We start from the raw sequence: 18668 nt of genomic DNA, 5'->3' as shown, positions 1-18668 counted from the left end.
GTCGACAACAAACTTGAATCTACTAAAAACGGAGCTAAGAAAATTAGCGGAATGCATAAAAGTAACGGCACAATCAAGTGAATGGATGGTAATTTGATGCACATTAAAAAGAGATGGAACAACATTTGCTAGTTTGGAGTCAGGTATCATACAGGGGTCATTCTGGAAGCATTTGGATGGCCTTGTCATCACAAGCAGTGATCTGGAGTGGGAGGAGACCGGGGTTCACATTTCAGCTCCACCGCAGAGTTGCTGCATGACCTTCAGCAAGTCACTCACTTTCTCTGCGCCTCCAATCTTGCTCTGTGGAAGGTGGACAATACGGCCTTTTCCCCTCCCCTTTGTCTGCTGGGCTGTGAACAGATCAGGGCCTGATATGTTAGGGCTAAACAGATGAGATGAAATGAAGGCATGATTATGTCGACTCCCTTGCAGTGTACAGATGGGCAATTCAGAAGGGCATTAAGGACTAGGCAGTCTGAGGTATTTAGGTACATGACTATGTATACAGGCTCCCAGTGCCCTACATCCTTGAAGACATCTCGGTGGAAGTTGGGCACCTATATTCCTTGAAGACATGCACCGAGTAGCTGCAGGCAAGGCCTCTCCCTGCCTCCCACCAGGCCTCTAAGGTATCATCTTTAAAAATCTCAACCCAAGTGACTTGAAGAAAGGTCTTCCTCCATCTAGTAGGCATGAAAGTACAGTTGTATTCTTTAGAGAAGCATCAAGGGAGCAACATCCAGATCTGGGTAAGGATGAGGTTAAGGACTGGACATCTAAACTAGACTCAGGTCCAGCACTTGCGACTAAAAGGGGCAAATCTCTATGTCTTGATTCTGCATTTGATGTAGAATCATAGGACTATATCTGAGGACTTTGTTACATGTCCCACATAGCAAGTGTTATATGTAAATCATAGTAAGCATTAATACGACTTAGAGCATTTTCTGAGCACTCACATGAATGCTTACCATGATCGAAATATAAATCATAGTACCGCACAAGAGTTTTGAACTGGCTCCCCTGCAGTACCGGGGTTCAGATCCGAAAATCAGATGATTTTTGGTCCCAGCTTGGGGACCCCCTGGAGCTGGATGAAGACTCCAGGGTGGTACTGGGACTGGGACCGGGACTGGGACTGGGACCCACTGTCCACTGATTGATCACATTATTAGGGAGCAATACCTTGTATTATCTCACTGGAATAATCTCACACTAAGGCAACACATATTACTTAATATGATCTGGAGATACTCCTCTCTCCAAAATGTGTGACTTCACCATGATACAAGAGCACTTAGTATATGTTATCCTGCTCGAATGATCAGACACTAGCATTTTAAACGCAGTAAACACTAGGGCTGTGCAAAACTTCAGGTGGTAGTTTGATTCGGAGGAGATTTGGCCCGATTCGGTGGCCGAATCGCCGAATCTGAATCAAATCAGGGGACCAATTTAAAGGTCTGAATCTATACAAAGCTCTCCAAATCTTCAGAAAAGATTCAGAGAGCTTTGATGATTCAGGCAGTCCCTGGTGGCTGCAGTAGGGAGCTCTGGTGCATGAGCCCCCCGAAATCCCCTCTCGCTCCCCCGCCCCCCCATGGGTGCCCATCCCAGGCCAGCTCCATCCCTTTAAGAAAAATATAAAAATGGAGAAAAGTCTGGGACTCATCGCTCTTGCAGCAGCCTCGGGGCTTCGGGGGCTCGTGCAGAGCCCCTCACGTGGCTCAGGGCAATGCGGGGCAGTGGGGATTGCCCCTGCCAGCAGAAGCAGAGAGTCTGGGGTTTTTTTCCAGTGTTTTTTTCTTAAAGGACTGCAGCTTGCTAACATGTAATAACTCCCCTGAGATTTCTCTTTGCTCCTATATAGACTAGTGCTTATACTGCATGTCTTCTCTTTAATTTTATCCAGTTCGTTGTTTATACCACATTCACTATCATGATATCTGAGCACAATCAACTGGCATTTTTAAAAGACCTAACGATGGCAACCCCTGTTTTGACTTGATACTGCTTCCAAGTTGAGCTAAAAATAGTTGCTTGACTATTTAAGAAGGTCTCTTCTTCTGGATATTGCATTGTTAAATAGTGAGCGCTCCTGGCTTGAATGCTCATACTTTCATGAGAAGAAGTTTTGATGACTTTTTTCTCTCTTGGGATTCAGAGTCATTAAAAATAATCTACAATTACAGAGGAAAGCCTTGTTAATTGGAGCTTTAAAATGGCACACAGTGAAAAGAGCAATGACAACACTCCAATCAGATAGCAGAGTTTATTTTGTTCCATGGTGATAATGGGAACACTTGCCAGGGACCTATAAAACGAACAGTATTCAAATACATGAGCATCAGACATGTTCTATCAATTACCACATGATACAAATGCCTGACCCCCACCCACTGAAGTCAAGAGAAAGATTTCCATTCGCTTTAGCTGGGCAGTGTACCAGACCTAGCGATGTTGGTAATCAGCTGCTTTCCAAAAAAACCCCTAAATACCAATAAAAACGGATGACCTGCAGGGCACAGCAGGCAGAGGATAATGATCTCACTAATGGCCCCCATTGCCTACAACAGCAACCTCTGGTGAAAAACAACTTTACATGGCAGTTTTGGGACGGAAGTAATAAACACCTTTGCCAGTTGAGATTCCCTGGGGGTCTTTGACTAGCCTGGACATAGAAAACCAACCTGAATCTTGCACTATGATTCAGGTATCAAGTCTTGCAAAAAGATGCTTGGCATTATTCATGCCCAGTGGATGGAGCATGGGGCTTGTCAACAGCCCAGAGCCTTTAGCCAAGCTCGTGGAAGACCAATGTCTTAGCAACTCCCAGCATGGACCGCTGCCCACTAGCAGTGACCCCACTCCTTGTCTGAGTCTCCATGCAAATCTTGAAGGTTATATAAGGTGAAGGTTATAATAAGATTATAGTATTACAGTAAGGTTTAAACCTGGACCTGCTTTCTGTGCAGGGTTGAAACTAATGTTTTCTGGCTGCCAGCCTCCCATTCACCCATTCACCCACACCTTGCTGCTCATACCGACCCAAAGTCTAAGCATTCTCCAGTGACTTAAAAATGCAAGTTGAGGACACCTCTGGCTGAATTTGGGGGGGAAGTCTTCTGCCTTTAGGTGGAAGGGACTCAGGCAGCGCTGGACAGAGTAGGGAACAAGGGGCCCATAAGCAAGGAAACATTCAGCTCTCAGATAAGCCATTTTCCTCTCTGTGCATGGGCCGCAGCATGGGGCACCACCAAGTTTCTTCTGCCTGCAGCAGCCTGGGGGTCACTGTGGTTTTAATGGAAATCAGGTGTTCCCAAATTTCCAATTTTTTACCAAAGCAAAAAGTCTTAGCTGTGACTTCTGCATTACAGACCAACGGGCATGGCTGAGTCAAGCAGAGGTCTACATTTTGCTCATCCTATAATCACTTATGCTCGTGAACCATCCATGCTAAAAACTCCCTTGCAAAGCTGGCAGGAGCGCTTGACTAGGCATGGGGCTTATGCCATCGGCTGCTGAGGAGCAGCTACCTCTGGAGTGAAACATGGCACCTGTTTAACTTCACCGTAGTTGGTAGAAGTGTTAGAAGGCGGCCGGGGTGGGAGGATCATTAAAATGACAGCAGATGTTGGCTGGGGCTGGGGTGGAGCCAACATTTCTGATGCTCCCCAGATATTGGGCTTCCAGTCTGGTTGAGAGTCAGGCTGGCCCACAATTTTGTCATGGTTTTAACATAACTTGCAGCTCCTTTCTGCTCTCCACAATGCAAAAGACTCACCTCCCGTCTCCCATGGGATAAATTACACTGGGATAAATAACTTAGGCATGAAAGGCAGCAAAGGGCTCCAACATAGTGTGATTAAAAAGCCTGCTTATCTCATGTCGGATACCGTACCTTAGCATCCCACTTCAGTCAAGAGGACAATGAGACTAATGGGTTTCAAAAAGGCATTGTATTTGACACTGATTTCCTTCCTTCTGAAACTAAAAAAGCAAAGGTGGCATTGCTGTTGATAGCCATGTCTCCTCATGTGAAGGAACTTCCTCATGTTAATGTCTTCTTCCTCCCAACATGACCTGGTTCCTGCGACATTGCCCAACATCCTTCCCTCTGCTTTCACCCCCTCCTTGAACTGCTCCCGGGTTGGGAGCTGAGCTGCTGCCTCTTCCATTCCCAGGGATACCTAACATATCTGTTACCAACCATGGGGTTGCTGTGGTCATCTCCTCTTCCTCCAAAACCAGGTGACAAAGCTGACATGTGGAGACAGGTGAGTGCAGGATGTAGCCCTGAGAGGTCCTGCCCACTCCTCTGGGATGATCTTGACCCCAGCCATTACATGGAGGTTACAGCAGTAGAGATGCCTGTAGGGGGTTGGATACAACCCAGCCCCTTAACTCATAGCAAAAGTGTATGCTATCCACTTCACTCTATCCGCAAAAGACTCCCCTTTTCCCGCTTCAGATCAGACCTGTATTGGAGACAAATGAATGCTTGCAGCCACTTTTCCGGGAGTATTTCTCTAGCAATATCTTCTCCCTTCCCTCCTTCCAGTTCCTATATACATATATATCAACATTGAGCACTAGGATGAGTGACTGCCATGGAAACTGCCAAGTGGTGATGTTGCTCTATACTAGATGCCAAATCTCTGGGGGTGTGGGAGCTATGCCCAACTCCTGTCTGCACAAGCAAGGTGTGCTAAGATGTGCATTTAATTTGGTTGAATTAAACTGGCGTTGACCCCAATGTGGCCAGTCCTAGACACACACACACACACACACATGCATATATATATATATATATTGATTCCAATGTGGACAGTCTTATACACACACACACACATATACATATACATATACATATATATATATATATATATATGTGTATGTGTGTGTGTGTGTATGTGTGTACATTTTTGTAACTATATATATATATATATATATATATACTGATCCCAATGTGGACAGTCATACACACAGACACATACACATATGCATATATATATATACATACCACACACATATACACACACACATATACACAACACACACACACACACTCACATATACATACACACACACCATACACGTGGCCCTCCTCTGGAGAGTGCTTTCCACACCCTCATCCAGGTCGCTGATGAAGATGTTGAACAGCACTGGCTCAAGGACCGAGCCTTGCGGGACCCCACTGCCCACATCTTTCCAGGTCGATACCGACCCGTCCACCACCACTTTCTGGATATGACCTTTAAGCCAATTTGCCACCCACACGACCAATTTGCCACCCATGTGACATCACTGTGTAATCGTCTCTGGCACAGCTGTTCAGTTTGTTTAGGAGAATAGGATGGGATACCGTGTTGAAGGCCTTCTTAAAGTCCAAGTAGATGACATCTATCTCGACTCCTGCATCTAAGCATTTAGTGACCCGGTCATAGAAAGAAAGGTTAGTCAGGCAGGATCGACCTGCTATGAAGTGCTGGTTGCCCTTCAGCAATATATTACCCACTGGACTCCTACAGATGTGATCCTTGATAATTTTTTCAAGGATTTTCCCAAGGATGGAGATAAGACTAACCAGTCTATAGTTACCCGGATCCTCCTTCCTCCCCTTCTTGAAAATAGGGACCACATTGGCCCTTTTCCAGTCCTCTAGGACCTCACCTGAGCACCACGAGTGCTCAAACAGTCATGCCAGTGGCTCTGCTATGACACTGGCTAATTCTTTCAGCACCCTTGAATTGAGCTCAAAGAATTAGGTAGATATCTATATCTAATCTACAAATCTATAGCTGTATCTATCTATCTATCTATCTATCTATATCTTTTTCATTTATTTTTTCTACCTCTCTGTGTCTGTCAAAGTGGCTCTGATCATACAAGCATCACTCAGGCAACAAATCACCTGAAATCAGTGGGCTTTAAAGGATGACGAGATACTGTCTGCAGAGAATAGCCGGCACTGCACCTAGTACACAGCACATGCTGTCAGGCTGCTCTGAGTGATACTGCTGCCATCCTCACTTTCCAGTCATGACACCGAATCTTCCTCTTTTACTAAAAACAGCCAAGCTTTTGGGGGCTGCAGCTGCTCCGAAGTTTCATGTGTAATGATGTGCCATGCTACAGCCTTCTCCATCTGCATGACTGTCATAAAAAAAGCATACATTAAAAAAGAAAAAAAAAATCATTCCCCAGACACTTGATGCCTAGGATGGCAATCAAAGAATTAATTTCTCCATCGGAAAAGGAAGGGAAGTTGGACGAGAAAGCAGGGTGTTCTTGAATGCAGAGGTTTGGCCCCAGTGGCAGGCAGACTCTCCTGCCTAATTTAGCCAAGAGTTTCATGCTGTTGGGATTTTTCTTGAAGTCCCAGATCTCAGATTCACAGGATGAGGGGAGAATCTCAGCTTTCTCCAAAGGACAGCAGAAATCCTTCCAATTTCAGAGAACTGCTTGAAAAATATGACTTTTAAAGGCGATGTCATCGGGCAGCCAAGAATGAGAGCCCAATAGTCACGTTGTTTATGATGGGCTCGCTTTAGATCCCCATCCCGTGACTTTTGAATGCTTGTGAGTGGTGTTACAAGGAAGATGGTGACATGTGCCTTCTCTGTTGAATGACCTCAACCCCAAGGCCCTCCTTCATGGATGTCTCTGAGATATTCACTGATGTCAATGCAGTTATTTTTCATGTGCATCCAAGGCCTGCCACAATGAAGCCCCCAACCCCTGGTTACATCCTCTAGGTATAACCCCAATGCTGCCCCATGAACAATAACAGTCCCTCTCTAACCGCCCCTTCTTCCAGTAGACTGTCCTACCTTCTTTCTAGAATCGGGGAAAGCATTAGCAGCAAACACCGGTTGGACAAATGGAGCACCCTAGCTTTTCCTAATTGTGTTCCCAGGTCTAGAAGCACATTTGTCATGCAGATGTGGGGTTTAGAGGGAAATACATTAGCCTCTGCTTTACTTGCCAGCTAGTCCCAGAAAGGACAGGTTCAAGTCTTATCTTTAATATATATTGTGTGACTAGTAACTTAAGTCACATGATGTTTTTCTCTGATTCTTGAATGACCGAGTCTCTAAGTCATGACAAATTTACAGCTCCTCTGAAACTGCCTTCAGTGGAGGATGCCTGTACAAATACTGACCAATAAAAGTATCCTACCTGTATCCCCAAGATCATTAGCAATGCTTTTATCGGGGAAAGCATCCTTTTACACCTGATCACATGCTGCTGGCAAATGCAATGGTGATGGGTTCATTACAAGACTCAGAGAAATAGGTAGAAAGGAGGGCCCAAAAACTCATGATGGAGAGGTGGATTTCAGCTCAGCATGCTGATCTGAACAGTGCAAAGGGTTATACTTCAGTCAAAAAATGTCACCTGAAGTCTCCCAGGTCATCCAGATGAGTGCAACAAAGTGCTCTTTCTGCTCCTCCCCAGTTTCCTGAGGCTTCCTACTGTCAATAGCCATGCGGAGGTAAAACTGACCATCTCCTGTGTCTATAGGATTTGCTTGGCTGGATGAAAAGTCAAGGACGTGCCCCATAAGAGAAGAGTGATGGTATATACAGAATACACATTTGTACAGCCCTGAGCACCATGCATGATTTGGCTGCTCTGGTACAAATGTTAACTAACGCCGGGGGATGATATTGCAATGTGTTGTGCTGTGGCTTTGCAGGAGAAGGGAAATTTCAAGGCTCTTTTCAGGCAAGAGCTCAATGAGTTTTGTGTCAAGTCCTAAATTCTGCAGAGGGTTGGTCCAGATGACCTTCAAGAGTCCTTCCAACACTATGATGCAGACCAAAGGTCAGTTGTGGCCAAGGAGAGATACTGCATCACAATAGTCAAAGAATGAATCGGCACCATCACTTTCCATTTTGGCTCTGCCCCTCTCTTGGGATGGGCTGACTAGCTGCAATTGAGCATGGGTCACTGATGGCTTGCGCCAACATCAGGACATTTTCAATGTAGTGTCACACTATGCTGCAATTAGACTGTTTTCAATGCTGGCAGATGGCAAAACAAAGAGCAATGGTCTCAGCTTGCAACAAGGAAGGTTAAACTTGGATATTAGGGGAAAAGCTGTCTCACTAGGAGGGTGGTAAAGCACTGGAACAGGTTACCCAGAGAGGCGGTGAACTCTCCATCCTTGGAGGTTTTGAAGACCCAGCTAGACAAAGCCTTGTTTGGGATGATGTAGCTGGGGCTGGTCCTGCTGTTGAACTACAGATGATCTCTTGAGGTCCCTTCCAGGCCTCATTGTCTACAAGTCTATGAACTCACATTTCTGATTCGTCCCAGTTTGAAAACACCAGCATGCAAAGCCTTTACCAGCTGCTTCCCATTTGCTGGGATAATTGGCAATTTGCCTTGTGATGATGACATGGTTTTATTTTTTATTTATGTTCCCTGTCAAAAGCTGTTTTTGTTCTGATGGGCAAAAGGTGAATGGCTGGATGGCAGAGCTGCTGGATGGGGCCTGGCTCATTGCACTCTGCCCTCTGGATGGTGTTGAAAGGGAAACCTTTCCTGAGAACTCAAGCTTTTTCTAACTGAGAAACACGGAGGTGGGGGAGATATAAGCAGGGCATGCACGTGCATGTGTGAGTCCCTGGAAGCCCTCTGGCATGAACCCCCAGCCATGAGGACAGAGGCAGTCTGCCACTTGGGGGCTGTGGTTGAAACGGATGAGCCAACGGAGAAAGGCCACTTGTCCTGGGGTTAGAGAAGTAAGCATTGGCCAGGCTGGCGAGTGACGTGTTAGGAGGTCACGTGTTTTGCAACTTTAATTTTATTCTCTATCTGTCCCCAGTTCCATTATGGTATTTTCTCTGGTTATTCAATCTGGTTTCTTTTACCTTAAATTGAGCTGTCCCTTTAATTAGGTATCTCACCTCAAGGGGAGCTTGTACGCTCACGACCTTGGCCGATTCGGAGTCCCATCTCATACCTACAGGGCAAAAGCTGACCAGCAGCTCCCCAGGATGTCAAATTTCCAAAAGGAAATGTTCTTCTCAGGCTCACGTCTCCTGGAAATATAGATATATGTATATAGTCCTGGGGCTATCTCACTTTCCAACCTGTATCAATGCCTACAGATGTGACACGTGGATCACACGCTTACCCTTCTTTAGAGTAAGATAAACAAGGGAAATCAAAATTGAGCACTAGGATGAGTGACTGGCATGGAAACTGCCAAGTGGTGATGTTGCTCTGTGTTAGATGCCAAATCTCCGGGGGGGAGGTGCTATGCCCAACTCGTGTCTGCACTGCAAAGGTGCAGTAAGATGTGCATTTAATCCAGTTGAATTAAACTGGCGTTGATCCCAATGTGGACGCTCTTATTTCATTTTAAGACTGGCTTGATTTTTCTTAATGTTTTAGCTTAAGTTAAACTTGTGAGGAGAGGTTTAGATTCAATGGAAACAAGCCACCTTTCAGCTAAAGTAAGAGGGCCCACACAGGGATTTGCACCCATTTATCTGTGTTGATGTGAAAACCGATTGAAGTTATAATGAGGCAACTTGCTCATGTAGGCCATGCTTACAGAGGACACAAAGGGCAAGCATAGAGATCTCCTCCCCAACCCAGGTCCATTGCTTCACCCCACTTCCTTGTGTTGAGTGCACCATAGGCTGCCGGTCAGGCCAAGTAGATGACCCAGGTGGGCTGGACTGCAGGCCTCAGTGCTGCACTAAAGCTCAACTGGGATAGGTCTCTAGAGGCTTTTCGGGGAGCACACAGGTCTACCTGTTGGCCATTTCCAAGCTGTCTACCCTGCATAAAGATTCATCTCTGGAAGGCCAACGGTGCATGAGTGGGCAGGGATTACTGTGCCGGTGGCAGACCCAGGGTCAGCAAGGGTTTCCCCAGCAAGACTCAGCTCATCCTGAGCTTCAGAGGTCCTCCCCAATGAGGATAGACGCCATCCCCACTGCTCAAAGAACAGCCCATTGGTATTCATACAGAGAAAACCCCCCAAACCATGCCCAGGGTGATACTTGCCACTGAAAACAAGCCTGGTGCTTGCTTACTCACTTCTTACCCACAGAGCTATCTTTTTGTTTCCCTGCTGGCATTTTATGCTAGCCTGCTGGCATGTTTATTGGCAATGAGAGACAGCTCCAGGCTTTGCTGTATTGATCTCAGCTGTTTTCTTGTTTGCTGCAGAATCGTTGGCTCCCTCTGTGCGTGGGCAGCCTCAGGATGGATTGATGCTGGTACTGGGTTTACAGGCAGGGACAATCTTTTTGTTTCACAACTAATGAGATGGCGAGAGTGGAGACCTCGGCATAGACCAGTGGGGACCAACTGTTTTGCAAGCATGCCACAAATTAGCCCTACACCCTTCCTGAGTGTCACTCCGATCCTCTTCCCCTGCCTGATCTGCTGCTCTGCTTTCTGCTTCCAGCCCTCTCTGTCACTCAGCTGCATGTCCCCTCCTAATGCTGCTGCATGCCACAGGTAGAGGTTGCCTGTGCCATTTGTGGCATGCATGCTGCTGTTTGGCCACCCCTGGCATACAACAAGAGAAGACAGTCTGGGGACCTCACAAATCAAATATCAGGTATTAATTATAGAAAGGCAAATTGCATTTAATTGTTAGGCCCAAAGAAACAAACAAACAACGAATAATTTATTTTTCCTCCTTCTATTACAGAATTATAGAAAATGAGGGTAGGAAGGTACCTCAGGAGGTCACATCTAGTCCAACCCCTGCTCCAAGCAGGACCAGCCCCAACTACATCATCCCAGCCAAGGCTTTGTTGAGCTGGGTCTTAAACACCTCCAAGGATAGAGACTCCACTACCACTCTGGGTGACCTGCTCCAGTGCTGCACCACCCTCCAAGTAAGCAAGTTTTTCCTGATATCTAACCTCAACTTGCCTTGCTGCAGCTTGAGCCCATTGCTCCTTGTCCTGTCATCTGCCCCCCTGAGAACAGCCCAGCTCCATCCTCTTTGCAACCCCTCTGTAGGGAGATGAAGGCTGCTATTCAACCCTCCTCGGTCTTCTCTTCTCCTGATTAAATCAGCCCATTTCCCTTAGCCCCTCCTCACCAGTCCTGTCTCCCAGCCCCACAACCATTTTCGTTGTACTCCGCTGGACTCTCTCCAATGTGTCCACATCCTTTCTGTAGTGGGGGGCCCACACCTGCACACAGGACTCCAGATGTGGCATTACAAGTGCTAAATAAAAGCATGCCCCATAGCACACAGTAATAACCCGTGCAATTATCTGGGGCTCCAAACTGTTCAGGTCTCCCCCATCGGATTTGTTATAATTTAGCATGGTTTTCTAGCAAAGAGCAGGAGCTTGAAACTGAACCTTCGCATGAGGAGTCTGTATACCTCTTCCAATAGTCCTGTAGCAAACTTGTGGCTTGCAAGGTAACATGTGGATACCAAAGGGGAAAGGAGCCAGAAGGATCCAGGCTCCCCCTTCTACTTCAACTCCTTGCTGACTTGTATGGACATCTAGAGGTACCATCAGTGAGAGCAATGCAAGGAGTTTGGGCACAACACCTTCGTGGGACACCTGACCATTTGTGAACTGCAAGGGTTTCTCCACTTTCCTTTGAAGATTTGGCCAACATCTGACATCAGAGACTGGATTAAATGGAGCGTGAGCCTGAAAACCATGCCAATTCCTGTGCTCCTTGCACTATAAGAGAGTCTCCGTTTGGGAGGGGATTGTTAGTCTGTCATTTTTGCTATTTATGCTACAGTCAGCACTGGCTCATCAGAGCACCTAAAACCCCAAATCCTGGTTTGGGAGAAAGCCACGAGGGGGCAGTGCAAGCCCACCAGCTCTGCCACGCATCCCCATCAGATCTCCGCACAGTGTGGGCAGCTCTGTCTTCTGTGTGGGATTTTGGTTTTTGCAGAGGAAATGCAGGTCTCAGCAGACCCATGCATCTGTCCTACCAAGGTCTACATGCCACCAGTTGCCCCCAGACTCAGCTTGCCTGGTGAGAGAGGGCATTGCCACCCCGCTAAGCACTGCGCTTCTTGGAGAAAGAAATGAAAGCAGCTGTCACACTTTTAGCTTCTTTCATTCCTCGGAGATCTCAGAACAGCAGAGACTCCCTATGCTTGATGAAGGGAAAGCCCAAAAGCTTGCAAAAATACTTGGATCCAACTGCTCAGTTGGTCTAATAAAAGACATCACATCCACCCAAAGAAGGTTGTCAGTCAAGGTTCTTTGGGTAGATGTGTATCTTTTATTAGACCAACGAAATAGTTGGAAAAAAATATTCTTTGCAAGCTTTTGGGCACAAACGCCCTTCTTCAGGCATAGGGAGAGTGTGCCGGTGTTATATGTTCTCCGGGTTGCCAGTGCAATTTTAAGCTGAAGACCTTAGACACCAGAGCTCAGACCCTTCACACAGATGCTAGAAGAACAGCTCCGTTCACTGGCAGGAATAGTAGGCTGTCATCCTCTTTCTGGACTAAATGTATTGCCACTACAGGGGAGGAGAAAAGTCTCCTTTCCTCCATTTACGACATGCATTCAGCCCCAGTCACGCTGTTCACCAACATGGACAGATGTGATCATGAAGCAACATAAGCTCAATAAGTAAGAGCCACATAACACAGATATCTGCTAACTTCTTAAAAAAACATTTAAATGCTTGGCGTAAAGTGACTGCAATCTAAGAGGGGGAAAAAACTAGCACGTACAAGGCAGTTCAATCAGCGTCCAGCTTCCTGGAGGTATAATTTCAGCTCATCAGCTGCTTTCATGACAAGTGCCACCTGGTTTGTTACAGCATCCTCACGTATAATAGCAGCGTGGGAATGAATCCTACAGCAGGAGGGTTTTGAGATGTGCCAGTATGGGGCACAAACAGGCAATGCTGGAAGTTGCAGCTTGTGAACAGAACAAGTTGCTAATTGGTACCGCAGGGACGTGGTGGGCAGCTCTTATGACTGGCAAGTCACTATTGAGGGCTACTCTCTGGGGTTGGGAGAAAAAGTGACTGTGTTGCTTTGTATGTTCAAAACGCACGCTCTTTCCCCCTGGTTCAGGAGGAGGAAGATAACGAATCCGAACGTGTAAGATAAAAGGTGAAAGATACAGCACCAGTATAATGGTGGGGATTTATTATAGGTCACCAAGGAGGTGACAAAGTCGTCTAAATGTTATTTGGTGGTACTGATGGGAAACCTCAATTTTCCAGACGTCTGCTAGAAAAGCGATACAGCCAAACATAAAATCTTGCCCAAGTCCCTAAATTGTGTGGAGGATAACTTTCTGCTCCAGAAGACTGAGCATACAACTAGGGGATCATCTATCTTGGATCTTGTCTTGCCCAATAGGGAAGAACTGATGGAGGATGTGAAGGTGATGGGCAAACTGGGAGCAAACCACCAGGATGCAGCAGAATTCATGATCCTGAGAGGGGGAAAGCAGGAAGTCAGCCGAAGTAAGATGCTAAATTAAAAAAAAAGGCTTATTTCCACCATTCACAACATGGAAAGACAGACTAAAGGATAAAGCTTCCCAGGGCTGGAAGCTTCTTGATACTGTCTCTTCCAATATACTTGCAAGCACACTAAAGAAATATGGGTTGGATGAATGGACTGTAAGGTGGACAGAAAACTGGCTGGATTGTCAGGCTTAGATGGTAGTAATCAATAGCTCGATGTCCAGTTGGCAGCTGGTATCAAGTGGAGTGCCCCCGGGGTCGATCCCAGGGCTGGGTTTCTTTTCACTATCTTCATCAACAACTTGGAAGATGGGATGCAGTGCACACTCAGCAAGCGTGCAGATGACACCAAGCTGGGGGGAGTAATAGGTACATTGGAGGGTAGGGCTAGTACTCAGAGTGACCTAGAGAAATTGGAGGATTGGTCTAAAAGAAAACACATGAGTTTCAAAAAGGACAAGTGCAACAAGAACAACCCCATGCACCGGTGCAGGTTGGGGCTGACTGGCCAGACAGCAGCTCTGCAGAAAGGACCTCGCGGTCACAGTGGACAATAAGCTGAATATGAATCAGCAGTGTGGCCTTGTTGTGAACAAGGCTAACGACATCCCAGGCTGCATTAATAGTAGCATTGCTGGGACTGTGGCCAAGAAGCAAGCTCTGCCCTTGCCCCACCCCACCATGATGCCCAAATCTAGCAATTGGGTTTTTAAGACCCTGCTGGACAAAGCTGTATCTGGAATGATTAGGTTGGCAATGGCCCTGCTCTGAGCATTTGGTTGGACTTGACCTCCTGAGGTCCTATCCAACCCTCATTTTCTATGATTATATAGTAGAAGACGGGAAAATAAACCATTCCCTGTTTGTTGGGGGAGTTTTTTCCTAATAATTACTTTTAATGTACCCTTCTTTATTTGAGACTAGATCTTTGATTTGTGAGGTCCCCAGACTGTCTTCTCTTGTTGTATGCCAGGGGTGGCCAAACAGCAGCATGCATGCCACAAATGGCACAGGCAACCTCTACCTGTGGCACGCAGCAGCATTAGGAGGGGACATGCAGCTGAGTGACAGAGAGGGCTGGAAGCAGAAAGCAGAGCAGCAGATCAGGCAGGGGAAGAGGATCGGAGTGACACTCAGGAAGGGTGTAGGGCTAATTTGTGGCACGCTTGCAAAACAGTTGGTTCCCACTGGTCTATGCCGAGGTCTCCACTCTCGCCATCTCATTAGTTGTGAAACAAAAAGATTGTCCCTGCCTGTAAACCCAGTACCAGCATCAATCCATCCTGAGGCTGCCCACGCACAGAGGGAGCCAACGATTCTGCAGCAAACAAGAAAACAGCTGAGATCAATACAGCAAAGCCTGGAGCTGTCTCTCATTGCCAATAAACATGCCAGCAGGCTAGCATAAAATGCCAGCAGGGAAACAAAAAGATAGCTCTGTGGGTAAGAAGTGAGTAAGCAAGCACCAGGCTTGTTTTCAGTGGCAAGTATCACCCTGGGGGATCTGCATCCATTTTTCTCTGTATGAATACCAATGGGCTGTTCTTTGAGCAGTGGGGATGGCGTCTATCCTCATTGGGGAGGACCTCTGAAGCTCAGGATGAGCTGAGTCTTGCTGGGGAAACCCTTGCTGACCCTGGGTCTGCCACCGGCACAGTAATCCCTGCCCACTCATGCACCGTTGGCCTTCCAGAGATGAATCTTTATGCAGGGTAGACAGCTTGGAAATGGCCAACAGGTAGACCTGTGTGCTCCCCCAAAAGCCACTAGAGACCTATCCCAGGTGAGCTTTAGTGCAGCACTGAGGCCTGCAGTCCAGCCCACCTGGGTCATCTACTTGGCCTGACCGGCAGTCTATGGTGCACTCAACACAAGGAAGTGGGGTGAAGCAGTGGACCTGGGGTGGGGAGGAGATCTCTGTGCTTGCCCTTTGTGTCTTCGGTAAGCAGGTCTACATGAGCAAGTTGCCTTGTTATAACATTAACAAAGATAAATGGATGCAGATCCCTGTGTACATATTATTATTTCAACTTAAGGGTGGCTTGTTTCTGTCAAACCTAAACTTCTTCTCACAATTTTAGCCTAAGCTAAAATTTTAAAAGTCATAGCCAGTCTTAAAATGAAATAAGAGACATTCTCACTCCGGTGCAGGCTGGGGGCGACTGGCGGGGCAGCAGCTCTGCAGAAAAGGACCTGGGGGTGACAGTGGACAAGAAGCTGAATAGGAGCCAGCAGTGTGCCCTGGTAGGACTGCATCCAGCTCTGGGTGCCACACTTTAACAAAGACGTGGTAAAGTTTGAGAGAGTCCAGAGAAGGGTCATCTGTTTGATCAGAGACGTGCATGGCAAGCCATACGAGGAAAAGCTGAGGCATGTGGGATTCTTCAACCTAAAAAAAGAAGGCTGCGAGGGGACTTGGTAGGAGCTTACCGCTACATCAGAGGCATAGTTGCACAAAAAGTAAATGAAGCTGTGGGCTGCATCAATAGGAGCATCAGGTGCAAGACATAGGAGGTGATATTGCCTCTCTATTTGGCACTGGTTAGGCCTCAACTAGAGTAGTGCGTGCAATGTTGGGCTCCACAATTTTCAAAGAGCGTGGAGAAGTTCAAAGAGAAGAGAGTCCAGAGATGGGCACAAAAAATGATGAAGGGCCTGGGAGGCAGGGCATATGAGGAAATAGCCGTGTTCAGCTTGCAGAAATGGCACTTCATCATAGCAGTCTTCAAAGGGCTGCCATAAAAAGAAGGAAAGCACCTTTTCTCTCCTGCTGCACAGAGCAGGATGTGGACCAATGGCTTGAAACTGCAGCAAAGTAGGTTTTAATTGGATATCCAGGAAAAAACCCAACAACTTCTTCACTGTTAGAAGAACAAGAGAGTGGAATAGATGTCTAGGGAAGCTGTGGTATTACCCTCAGTGGAGGTGGTTGGAGGAGCATTGGTCAGGGATGATCTAGGAGTAGCCATGCCTTTGCTCTTATGTGGGTATTTCCCAGGCTCCTGGGCTTTCTTGGTTGATCCAAGGTTGGGGATTTTGTCTGGGATATGCCAGTGCTTCTGATGGGACTTAACCCCAGAGGTCCCTGGCTAGAGGGTCTTGCCTCTCCACCCTGCCCATTCTTGCATTTATGGAGCTGTACATTGGCTTTCTTCTCCCAACAAATAATTTCCTCCTTGGGAATGCATCACTTTTCTAAACAGGACCAATTACTGCTGTCTCCTTCCTCCTCTTGGGTGGCAAAGTTCATAAAAAGCAGACAAATATTAAGGAGGGAAACCAATAATATTTCCAAAGGTTATGAATGTACCACCTGGCGAGCACCTTTATCTGTGCATGAAGAAGAATATTAATAATGCCCTTAGATACATAAACAGAGACTGTCTAGGAAAGGGCCTGGCATTTATACAATAAAAAAAAAAGTTCAATAAAAAGTTTTGGGTCTGATTCTGCTCTCAGGGATGCCAGCTTGACTCTGGAGCTACTCCTCGGAGAATTGACCTTAGTCCATTTACATGATAATTCCTTACCGTCTAAATTTAGAAGAGAAATAAGAATCACTGCCACAAAATTATATATAATCTCTCGTCTTAACACACCCGGTCTTTAGACACTAGCTGAATGATTATCAAACCCATAATCACAGATCGTTCCACAAATTGAAGCCCACTCAAATCCTGTATTAGTCTCTAGGTCTATCAAAACAAGGCAAAATTAGACATGCTATCACAATCATGGTTCTTATGAGGAAATAATACGGACGTCTTAAACAACCCTTTCTATCCACAGTTACTGTTGCTCTTGAAAGGAAAATAAAATTTTCCGTGCCCAAAAAGGGAAACTGAGGTAGGGTATTGATTTATACAAAGTCTTACATAAACACTAGCAGGCACTGAACTCCCCGCCCCAGTTTTCAATTTTCTTTATTTTTAATGGTTAAAAAAAGAAAGGTTTTTCAAATGCTTATTATTAAAAATGTTTCAAGGAAAGAACAATTATTCCATGGTTTTCAAAAAATGCAGTTGCTGTTTTTGTCTCCAAGTACAGAATCTAAGCATCTTTTAAGAGTGATTTAGGTACTGGAAACAAGCTGGAGCCAGCAGCAGCACCCGACAAGCTACGCTCTCCACAGATCATCTCTCCAGAAGACCAGAGGGAAGATTACAAAACTAACGTGGTTTTTGGGGACCTGAACTAACAAATCACTCATCACTACCGAAAATTTCCCAGTCTGCTCTTAAAAGTTACGTTTAACAGAGCAGGTTTTGCATATTCACATATGCATTATGAATGATTTATCATAGGGTGTGAAGGGCAGATGCACAACACATGGTTTACCCTGGTACAGGTCACTGCTCTGTGAAGTCACCCTCCAAGAGCGAGGCGAAGCTGTTTGCTATTTCCAGTTACACCAGTGCTCTGGTCATTCGCTAGTTCAAGTTACACTGGTGCTCTGGTCATCTGTCCTCTCCTCTCAGTTATTTCATCTAACGGTAACCATTCCTATTAGCTCACTGCAAATGGTCACTTGTCATAACCTGCTGCTTGGGTTTTATTTGTGTGTCTGTCCATGAAAGGGGAAGGAGAGGTAGGCAGGCTCGATATTAGCTCCATGCTAAGCCTGGGGCCATGGCCAAAAAGCAAGCCCTGCCCACTCTCCACCACCCCTTGATGCTCAAATCCAACAATTATGCAGCATAGATGGCTTCAGGAGGACTTGAGTACACAACCAAGTGCTGCTCTTGGACTCAGAGCTCAGGCATATGCTCTGGCCCTCTCCATGCCACCTGCGCTGCTCCATTCCTGGACTTGAGCAAATGGACTGGGAGCAAATGAATGGGGCTGTTTTTTCACCCGTGACCCTAAGTTTAGCAAGAAAGCCATACAGACTACAGTATATGACTCTGAAAGGGTTCACTCACTCACCTCCTGCTTACCACGGTAAAAACCCAATGAATTCCATCGGCCTGAGTCTCATATCTAACATGGCTACTTTAAACCACATTTCCAGAATACAGGGGGCTGAAAGTGGGCAGAAATTACACTTACACTCACTCTTGGGCCTCTTTTTATGACTAGAATGGTGGAAAGTAGCCAGTGTATAAATACTGTATTTACTCACAGCATCCCCCTTGCTCTGGGCACCAGGTAGGCAAGTGGTGGGGGTGGGGGGAGCTGTAGCCTGGCAGGAGTTTGGGGCTGTGGCTGGC

Source organism: Alligator sinensis, unplaced genomic scaffold, assembly GCF_000455745.1.
Source record: "Alligator sinensis unplaced genomic scaffold, ASM45574v1 scaffold1298_1, whole genome shotgun sequence".
Lineage (NCBI taxonomy): Eukaryota > Metazoa > Chordata > Crocodylia > Alligatoridae > Alligator > Alligator sinensis.
The sequence above is the reverse complement of the archived record's forward strand: the minus strand, read 5'-3'. Positions refer to the sequence as shown.